This window comes from Eleutherodactylus coqui, unplaced genomic scaffold, assembly GCF_035609145.1.
Source record: "Eleutherodactylus coqui strain aEleCoq1 unplaced genomic scaffold, aEleCoq1.hap1 HAP1_SCAFFOLD_42, whole genome shotgun sequence".
Lineage (NCBI taxonomy): Eukaryota > Metazoa > Chordata > Amphibia > Anura > Eleutherodactylidae > Eleutherodactylus > Eleutherodactylus coqui.
In genome coordinates this window covers 612024-612569 of record NW_027101829.1, presented here as the reverse complement: position 1 = coordinate 612569, position 546 = coordinate 612024, and positions in this window count along the sequence as shown.

Genomic DNA, 546 nt, shown 5'->3' with positions numbered 1-546 from the left:
GCTCTTTTCTCCTTAGGGAGAGCAACTATATACTATAAATAAGTGAGGAGACTCAAATGGCCACGCACGCTCCTCTGGGTAATATGCAAATAAGGGAGATGGAATAAATCCTCCACAGTGCCACCTACTGAAAGGCAGCATTCCTTCGAGTCAAAGTGGGACTTTTTATACAAGTCTTGCTACAATGACTGGGAATCAAAAGCAAAGCCAGACCCCATGTACATACAGCTGTTTCCGGGTTATTGCCCATCATCAGTGTACAGTAGGAGTCTGGCTTTTGCTAGTGAGAGGCCAGGGACAGGGGTCAGAAACGCTCTTTTCTCCTTAGGGAGAGCAACTATATACTATAAATAAGTGAGGAGACTCAAATGGCCACGCACGCTCCTCTGGGTAATATGCAAATAAGGGAGATGGAATAAATCCTCCACAGTGCCACCTATTGAAAGGCAGCATTCCTTCGAGTCAAAGTGAGACTTTTTATACAAGTCTTCTTACAATGACTGGTATTCAAAAGCAAAGCCAGACTCCATGCACTTACAGCTGTTT